Below are 9,896 nucleotides of genomic sequence, written 5' to 3'. Positions count from 1 at the left end.
GTTTGCACTCGCATTAGCATTCGCGCTAATGTTGTTAGCGCTGCTCTGACGATTAACGACTTAAAAACGACATGACAGCTCTCACGCGAGGAAACAACGGCGTGGTCTTGAAGAAAATTAACTTAAAGTTTAACTGTTAGAGATGATGCTGCCAGTCACCCTTGAGAGACACAGACATGAGAGAGGTAAAGTCAAACACTTAAGTTTCTCTCCCATCTCTCTTTCCGTCTGTCTGCTTGTCTTTCGGTCTGTCTAAACTTCATTATTAACGGCATTATTTTGCTATTAACAGCCCAAGCTTCGTTACTAGTTCTAAAATGACGTTTTGGAACTAGCAACGAAGCTGTTGAATGAGCTGTGTAAGAAATTAATCCTACTCACAATAGTGTTTTAAGGATAAAAACCGGACGAATGTTTTGAAATATATCACTTGATCGATGTCTTGAGATGTGGTAACTGTAGTATAAGCGGAATAATTGACTTCGGGCAGTAGAATTCTACGAAAATAATGCACACCCGAGGTGTAACGGCCACTCCGCTTCGCGTCGTGACCGCATTACCACCTCGGGTGTGCATTATTTTCTAAGAATTCTACTGCCCGTCGTCAATTATTCCTTACATATATATATATATATATATATATTCCCCATCGCTATAAAAGTTAGATGTTGCTGATAATATGGCAGATTCTTTTCTTTACATTTCTTTTCACTGTTTAAAACAAGTACATTTACTTTAGGCATATTTTTCAGTCATTTAAGGATTATTTCACTTTCATAACAACAATTTACAGATTATGTGCTCACCTCCTTGTCATCCAAGATGTTCATGTCTTTCTTTCCTCAGTCATATAGAAATTATGTTTTTTTTTTTTTTAGGAAAACATTTCAGGATTTCTCTCCATATAATGGATATGTATAGCTCCCCGAAGTTTGAACTTCCAAAATGCAGTTTAAATGCAGCTTCAAAAGGCTTTAAACGATCCCAGCCGAGGAGGAAGGGTCTTATCTGTCAGGGTCCTGCCCTGACAGCCTTGTCAGTCCTGTCTTTGTTTAATGTTTCCCTGTTTGTCTTATGTGTCAGCATATGGCTGTGTCTTTGTTTATGGCTACGTTTACATTAATCCGGATACATTTGAAAACGGAGTTTTCATTTTAAAACGCTCTCCGTCCACACTAGCGTTTCCAAGCGTTTTCCAAAAGTTTCTCATCCACACTGAAACATAGGAAAACATCAAATTCGCCTTACTGCGCATGCGTAAAGCCTCCAAAATTATACAGACGTAATAAGTTTTCACGTAATTCTTCTGGCGGGATAATTTTTGGAAATATCTCATCATCCACTGACGCGTCTATATCGCGCTCATTCATATTTTATCTGAAAAGCAGTTGTCGTCATGTTTTGCAGGACAGCAACTGTGAGTAAATTTTCCGTCATCATTTTAGGACTGTAATTTGAAGAGTGTACAAGGTAAATCTCTTTAGCAGCAGTGTGTGAATAGCACAGGCACAATTACTGCTGTAAACATAGATATCTATTGGTACAATATGCGTCACATGACTATAAATATGCGTCATCGTTTTCAAAAGCCTCCGTTTTCACAGTCCACACTACAACGTGAAAACGGCGTTTTCTAATTTATCCACTTTGGCCGGAGTTTTTAGAAATAATCGTTTTCTGTGATAAAAACAGGGTTTTCGTGTAAATGAGAGGCCAAACCGCAGGGAAATATCTGCGTTTTCCCTTCGTGTAAACGGGGCCTAAGTCTACAATGTGCTCCTGTTGCCCCACCTCCTTGTTTCCCTTTTCCACGCCCCCTTGTTTAGCCCTCATTTGTTTGAGTGCCGTCACCTGTCCTCCTCGTTTGTCCAAGTGTCCTCACCTGTTCCTCATGTTCTTCCCTGCCTTTTTATTGTGCTCTTTTCCCCCTTGTCCTCACTGGTTTGTTTTGTGAGTTTGTGTATAGACTTAGAGTCTTTCCCTCTAGCCTATGCTTCATCTAGTTAAAACTTTGCCCTCTTTGATATTCCCCTTTCAGTCTAGTTTCTGTTTTTGGTTCCTCCAAGTTTTAACTTTCTTTTGTCTTCCTTTCTTTCGTTTTTTTTTTTTTTTTTTTTTTGTAAGTTTAATTCTAGTTTTTATCTGCTTTCGGTTATCCTTTTGATTATTTTTTTTCTGGTATTTTTGAGTTCTTTTATTTCTGTTTTACCTAGTCCTTGACTTTTGTTTTATTTATAGTATTCTTTTTATTACTTTTGTTTCCCATTTGAATTCATTCCTAGTATTTTCCCTAGTTATAGCTCTACTTCATTCCTAGTTCTTTTTGAAGTTTATTTTTATTTTGTGTGGTCTTTTGTTGTCTTGTCCTTTGTGTTTGTCTGTTCCTTCCTGGCCTCCTGAGTTCTTCCTGGTTGCTGATTCCGGCCACCCGGACTCTCTTCGGGGTTGCACCTGCCTCTCCATCCACGTCCTGCCTGTCTTCCCTAGTCGTGTGTTCCCAGGCCTGTGTGTGCGACTGTCGGCCCTTCCTCTTGTTTGCCCTGTCCAGTCAATAAACTGTCTAATTGTTCATTCTGCGTTTGGGTCCTCACTTACCAAATCGTGACACTTATCTAGTGAAACGACCGGTTATTTTCAAAACAAATTGACAATTTATATACTTTTTAACCTCAAATGCTCATCTTGTCTCATCTGTGTAGCGCATGTGTAGTCAGTATAATCCGGGTCAATGCAGTTAGGGTATGTCGAAAACACCCATCCCGTTTATGTCTTCAACATCAAAATCGTCCTACAATGCTGTTTTTACCTTTTTTTGTAAAGGGCGTTTGAGTTTCTTTGTATGTTTACCTTGTAAACACTGTGTCGGTACTTTTGCAGCGATCTAAGGTGATTTTGAAGTTAGGGAAGAAAACGAGATTTTTCGACATAACCTAACTGTATTTACCCGAATCTCACAGACTGCGCATGCGCTGCACAAAGATGAAACAAAACGAGCATTTGAGGTTAAAAAGTATATAAATTGTCAGTTAGTTTTGAAAAGAACTGATCATTTCACCAGATAAGACGCTACTTCCTCGGCTGGGGTCGTTTAGAACCTTTAAGCATTTAAGCTAAATTTAAACTGCATTTCGGAAGTTCAAACTTCGGTGCGCTATATCCATTATATAGAGAGAAATCTTGAAATGTTTTCCTCAAAAAAAAAAAAAAAAATTCCTTTACGACTGAGGAAAGAAAGACATGAACATCTTAGATGACAAGGGGGTGAGTACATTATCTGTGAATTGTTGTTATGAAAGTGAACTTATCCTTTAAGAGGTGCGAGTACATGATGCTATAATTGCTATAGCAGTGCAAACTCACCCCAATTAGCTTATATAGTAGGTGATGCTACAATGATCAAAAACGTATAACTTATAACTTCTTTGTCACTTGCCATTATATAATTGAAATCCTTGGCTCTTCGAGCCAATCTTCGATTTCATGTCCATTTAAATTTTCCCATTATTTAGATTTTTTTTTGAACAGCTTTTCCAGTCATTTGTCTGATTCACTCAAAACTTGACATGCATCACCTAAAGACCCTCATGACAAAAAGTTATCAAAAGATTTTTTATCTGTTTAAAGGGAAGTTTGATGTTCATTCAAATGATTTAAAAGCAGAAAACATAGGCTAATCAACTATGTCAAGCTGTTATGCAGCAATGCACAAATTTTTTGCTTTGAAATAATATTGCAGTTGTTTAACTAACATTTATGGATAAAGTAAATCAACCAGCCTCATTAAGAAAAAATAAGAAATGTTCTTACTTTTAAATAAATCTAAATAATCGAATACTATATTTTTTTTAACTGTTGTTAAATAATTTGAGCTTTTGTCATCTTCAGTTTTGCCATAAACATTACTGGGTGGAAAAAGATTAGTTGATCCTCCACATCAAGTGTAGAAAATACTAAATATGCTAATAATAATACTCACTGTGTTTGTATATGTTTGGCTTTTTTCAGACAGACAGTAAAATTTTTTTTTTTTTTTTTTTTTCTTCTTAGAATGTGAAAGGCAAATCTTTGGCACACAATTTGTGAGATCAAAGCTCTGGCTCAGAATGTCATAGATACTTGTAGAAAGGATTGGTTGATTCTTGATTCGGTATATCAATCAATTAATACTTAGTGATATACTAACTTTGTAGCCATATGCCTTAGCAAACAGCAACACACTCCATAGACTTAGACATTAAAATAATTCAGAAAATACAGGTCCTTTTCAAAAAATTAGCATATTGTAATAAAGTTCATTATTTTCTGTAATGTACTGATAAACATTAGACTTTCATATATTTTAGATTCATTACAAACTAACTGAAGTAGTTCAAGCCTTTTATTGTTTTAATATTGATGATTTTGGCATACAGCTCATGAAAACCCAAAATTCCTATCTAAAAAAAATTAGCATATCATGAAAAGGTTCTCTAAGCGAGCTATTAACCTAATCATCTGAATCAACTATTTAACTCTAAACACCTGCAAAAGATTCCTGAGGCTTTTAAAAACTCCCAGCTTGGTTCATTACTCAAAACCGCAATCATGGGTAAGACTGCCGACCTGACTGCTGTCCAGAAGGCCATCATTGACACCCTCAAGCAAGAGGGTAAGACACAGAAAGAAATTTCTGAATGAATAGGCTGTTCCCAGAGTGCTGTATCAAGGCACCTCAGTGGGAAGTCTGTGGGAAGGAAAAAGTGTGGCAGAAAACGCTGCACAACGAGAAGAGGTGACCGGACCCTGAGGAAGATTGTGGAGAAGGACCGATTCCAGACCTTGAGGGACCTGCGGAAGCAGTGGACTGAGTCTGGAGTAGAAACATCCAGAGCCACCGTGTACAGGCGTGTGCAGGAAATGGGCTACAGGTGCCGTATTCCCCAGGTCAAGCCACTTTTGAACCAGAAACAGCGGCAGAAGTGCCTGACCTGGGCTACAGAGAAGCAGCACTGGACTGTTGCTCAGTGGTCCAAAGTACTTTTTTCGAATGAAAGCAAATTTTGCATGTCATTCGGAAATCAAGGTGCCAGAGTCTGGAGGAAGACTGGGGAGAGGGAAATGCCAAAATGCCTGAAGTCCAGTGTCAAGTACCCACAGTCAGTGATGGTCTGGGGTGCCATGTCAGCTGCTGGTGTTGGTCCACTGTGTTTTATCAAGGGCAGGGTCAATGCAGCTAGCTATCAGGAGATTTTGGAGCACTTCATGCTTCCATCTGCTGAAAAGCTTTATGGAGATGAAGATTTCATTTTTCAGCACGACCTGGCACCTGCTCACAGTGCTAAAACCACTGGTAAATGGTTTACTGACCATGGTATTACTGTGCTCAATTGGCCTGCCAACTGTCCTGACCTGAACCCCATAGAGAATCTGTGGGATATTTTGAAGAGAAAGTTGAGAGACGCAAGACCCAACACTCTGGATGAGCTTAAGGCCGCTATCGAAGCATCCTGGGCCTCCATAACACCTCAGCAGTGCCACAGGCTGATTGCCTCCATGCCACGCCGCATTGAAGCAGTGATTTCTGCAAAAGGATTCCCGACCAAGTATTGAGTGCATAACTGAACATAATTATTTGAAGGTTGACTTTTTTTTTGTATTAAAAACACTTTTCTTTTATTGGTCGGATGAAATATGCTAATTTTTTGAGATAGGAATGTTGTGTTTTCATGAGCTGTATGCCAAACTCATCAATATTAAAATAATAAAAGGCTTGAACTACTTTAGTTAGTGTGTAATAAATCTAAAATATATGAAAGTCTAATGTTTATCAGTACATTACAGAAAATAATTAACTTTATCACAATATGCTATTTTTTTTAAAAAGGACCTGTATTATAGAGAAAAGGGATTGTAATAATTTTCTGATTAAAGAAATCACCCCATATTTTTGTAATTAAAAAATGATAATGTCAACAGTCTGTCATAAAGATCAGCAAAACAGCAAAGCTTCTCAGTTGTGTCATTTCCTTATTATTGTATCCATCATTCTACAAAAACAGCTACAGTAAAATAAAAGGTTCTGAGAGAGGTTGTTTTAATACCTTTCCATTATACCAATCTCTGGAGTCCATAATAGATTTTTGGGGGCTACAAATGATTTAATTCCACAAAACATTGTTTTATTCCACATCATTTTTGAATTTGGCCAACCCTGAAAAGTTATATAACAGTCACAGTGATTATAAGACAGATACAGTATGCTTGAACATTTAACAAAATGAGTAAAACTGTGAATAAAAAAGAAAAAAAGAAAAATACTTACAGTTATCATTTTGACTTGTGTCGTGATGCTCTGAGCCTTTTCATCCTGTAAATAAAAAAGTTTTGAGTTCATGTCACTACAGCTGCTTGATGATCTGTATAACAGCATAAATGATGATGAACCCATACCACATTTATAATGGAGGACACATATAGGTCCACATAAATGGGGGTAGCTGTGCTCCAATATACCAGGGGCCGCATCTTGGTATTCTCTTGATCATTCTTGTCCAAGCCGAGGTATTTAGAAAGTGCCATATTAGCTTCATAATACTGTACATGATTGCAAGGTTCAGCATCAGACAGTAACCCTGTGCATATAAGACAGTCAGTAACACAGCATTATATTGTCTCCAAATACACACTGAGTAAAAGAGAATTTTGTTTAAACACTCATCTTTCTACATTTCATACACGTCAAACAAATACACACACAAACAAACACAAAATCTGAAATAAGTAAATTTGCCAATTCTTTTTTTTTTTTTTTTTTTTTAAATGGATTGTATAAATGAGTACACCCTAGATTTATTAATGTATAACATTTTAGTACTTAGTATGTCCTCCAGAAATGTAAATATAGTGCTCTGACCATTCTTGGCACTGAGTGTACAAGTTCCTGACACATTTTCACATCTGTCCTGTTTATCTCCTCGAGGATGACCTCCTTAAATGCCCTTGTCTTTAATAGAGATATTTGCTCAGCCAGTCTCTACAGAATCCCTCACAGCCACTTAAGAGCTTTAAAATTCCTAAAAAAAGTTTCACTGTTGCCCCTGTTACAATTTTGGATAAGATTTTAGACAAAAACTCTTCTTAGAAGGCACCAAACATGCTGCTGTTATAAAGAAGCTCCATTATCAGCTGAAATTATGATTACCTCAAAATCTGTAAGTAAACTCTTGCTTGACAATTTTTCAGAGGTGGAAAATCCAGGTTCCGTGAGTAAAAATCCTCCCCAGTGTTTTGTTCCAATCACCTGGATTTTCTAATTAGCACAGTTTTTCAACCAGGAGGACAGCGATTAGACCAAGCAATTCCTTTTGAGTCTCAAGCAAGTCTCAAGTAAAATTCCAAGCCCCTAAAGAGTTAAAGTTAATGAGATAACTGAATGATGATTGTGCATTAGTGATGAACACCTGTTGTTATTGAGAATTACAGAGGATCAGATGTTGATGTTTTATTGGCTAAAATGATGTCACCATCGTGGAGCTTGACTTCTGGGTTAGATCTCTCTATTACAATGCATATGGTGTTGTAAAGCAGTGAGACCAGAGCTATGAGTCACCATGAGCTTGCCTGAACACACCCAAAATAGCTTTGTTTTCTTCTTATATGTTTAGGCTTTGCACTATCAAATCTGTAAAACGTCAACATGCAAGCATAGTGTTTTTCCAACAATTGCAGTGATTTAATTTAAATCTGTATAATGCATATGAAAACTTTTAAAATCTGTTTTACGTAGACATCAAGAACCAGCATATGAATCTCAACAATGGTGACAATCAACAAAACACTTAATGCATGCTGGGTAACAGCATAGTAAAAACTCCTCTTGTGCAGTGCAGTATGAATAATTATTGTCACCGCTGTTGAGGAGCGTATGATAAGTGTTCATGTCTTAAAGCCTGAACTAATGCAGCTTTTTGCTTCCAATACTGAGGCACAACAGTAACATTTGTTTAATAGGTTTTATATTATTTCAGTTCAATACAATAACTACATGTAACTCAATAAATCCAAGAGAGAGACCACTTCGTGATGCCTATCTAAATTAGTTATATGGAGAGAGTGTGAGTTAATCTGCTGTTGCAAGCTTTCAATTCAGCAATACACAAATGTCTGCCGTAAAACAGTATTCAAATTACGTTAAAGAGTCAAGAGACAAACTAAAGCAAACCTTGACCACAACTATGGTGGCATTGTTTTTTTTTTTTCTTTTCTTTTCTTTTCTTGACCAATAAAACATCAACATCTAAACCTCTGTTAATGCTCAATAAGAGATTCTGCAGACATGAAATAAAGTCAGTCTTGTTAATAATGAGTGAAGCTGGTGATTCTGTTTGTGGAGATGTTTAATCAGATTTTGAGAGATGTTTTTTTTCAGTTGATTCAGTTGATACTGGGGAGGATTTTTACTCACGGCACCTGGATTTTCTACCTCTGCAATTTTTTACACTGTTTTTACTTACTTTGAGGAAAAGTGCTTCTGAACTGCCAGAAGAATTGCATTAAAATGTATGTCTGAATGTTCTGTCTGAATATTCTCTATCCAAAGCGACTTACAAATGAGGAAATTAATAAATTGAATACATGAAAACAAATACATAGAACAAAAAAATAACTAAATAAAAACAATTGTTGGTTGTTTATTTTAAGAAAACAAGCACTTAGAAAATGAGCAGAGTGCAAGTCTTAAAATTGAATCTGAACATCTGAACATCTGAAAATGACACCCTTGTGTTTTCAAGTGTACAGGCAATCTGTATATTTTGTGAAATAATATCTCAACCCTAGTCAGACATCGCTACATCACCAAACAGCAAAAACAACATGAGCAAACAATGAATGGCTATATTTTTATTAACTAATGTTAACAGATTAATAAATAGCATAATACATCTATTGTTCCATATTTGTCTTCTTGTACTTCTAGTTGTTTTTATATAAAGCACAAAGTTTATGCTCATGCTCCAAGTTGTCTTCTTCATTTTTAGTGTATTTCTTCGGCAGAATTACAGCACCACATACTGGACTTTGCATGTACACTATATTGTTTTCATTCACAGCCAAAAGCCCAGTGTTTGAGTTCATACTCAAGAGTGTCAAGATAAACACTGAAGCTGTGTTACAGTTAATGTGGTAATTAGCCCTTTACACACCTCCTCTACGAAAATATTCAAAATCATATTGCTAAGCAACTATTGAATGGAATAACACATATCGTTAAAATAGATATCATTTTAAAACTTAGCATCACAGCTTTCTAAGGTATGCAATTATTTTGATCAACTCTTTTAGTTCACTTTCATAACAACAATTTATAGATAATGTACTCACCCCCTTGTCATCCAAGATGTCTTTCCTCAGTCATAAAGAAATTATGTTTTTTTGAGGAAAAGATTTCATGATTTCTCTCCATATAACGGATATGCATGGCGCCCCGAAGTTTGAACGTCCAAATTGCAGTTTAAATGCAGCTTCAAAAGGCTCTAAACGATCCCAGTGAGGAAGAAGGGTCTTATCTAGCGAAACGATTGGTTAATTTAGAAACAAATCGACAATTTATTTACTTTTTAACCTGAACCCGTCTCTGCGCAGTGCATGTCTAGTCAGTATAATCCGGGTCAATGCAGTTAGGGTATGTTGGAAAAACGTCTAGGTTACGTATGTAACCCCTGTTACCTGAGGACAGGGAACGAGACGCTGCGTCCTGGTGGACACTTTGGGAACTGCCTTCAGCATGAAACAAGCTATAGAACAACGACAGTGAACTTGACACTGTCCGGCGCCAGCCTATGACATCATCAACAGGCGCCTGCTAGTATAAAAGCAGGTGCCTGAGAGCACAACACCATCTTTTTGTCTGACAGAGG

Source organism: Garra rufa, chromosome 1 (assembly GCF_049309525.1).
Source record: "Garra rufa chromosome 1, GarRuf1.0, whole genome shotgun sequence".
Taxonomy (NCBI): Eukaryota; Metazoa; Chordata; class Actinopteri; order Cypriniformes; family Cyprinidae; genus Garra; species Garra rufa.
Note: the sequence above shows the minus strand (reverse complement) of the source record.